The 491-nt window shown below is 67.6% G+C and overlaps 1 protein-coding gene across 1 annotated transcript in view; it reads left to right on the top strand.

Moving 5' to 3' along the window:
• SGCZ (sarcoglycan zeta) overlaps positions 1 to 491 on the top strand; it is a 633,314-nt gene that overhangs the window by 63,577 nt on the left and 569,246 nt on the right. The window lies entirely within an intron of this gene.

Below are 491 nucleotides of genomic sequence, written 5' to 3'. Positions count from 1 at the left end.
CCCTCCCCGATGGGCCCCCCTCCACGCTGATCAAGGGCAGGGCTGGCTGGCCAACCACACATGGCCCCTCCCCCAGGTCACTGGCCACTGATCGGCCCCTCCACCCCATTCAGAGGCAGGGCCTGCTGGCCCATTGCCCACAGCCCCTTCCCATGGCCAGCTCCACCCCGATCAGCCCCGACCACCCCAATTGGCCTGCAGCCTCTCCCCACAGCCAGTTTCATCCCCTATTGTTCCCCCCCCACCACCACCAATCAGGGGTGGGGCTGGCTGGCCAACTTCCCATGGCCCCTTCCTCAGCCTCATTCAGGGGTGGGGCTGACTGACTCACTGCCCACAGCCCCTCCCAATGGCCAGCCCCACCCAATCAGCTCCCTCACCACAATTGGGGTGGGGCCTGCCAGCCAATCGCCTGTGGCCCCTCCCCACCTGGCCCCTGGCCCTCATCCACCTATTGGGGCGGTCCGGCCAGTCGGCCAACCCTCCACCAT

This window comes from Myotis davidii, unplaced genomic scaffold, assembly GCF_000327345.1.
Source record: "Myotis davidii unplaced genomic scaffold, ASM32734v1 scaffold71, whole genome shotgun sequence".
Taxonomy (NCBI): domain Eukaryota; kingdom Metazoa; phylum Chordata; class Mammalia; order Chiroptera; family Vespertilionidae; genus Myotis; species Myotis davidii.
This window is presented reverse-complemented; position numbering and strand designations above follow the sequence as displayed.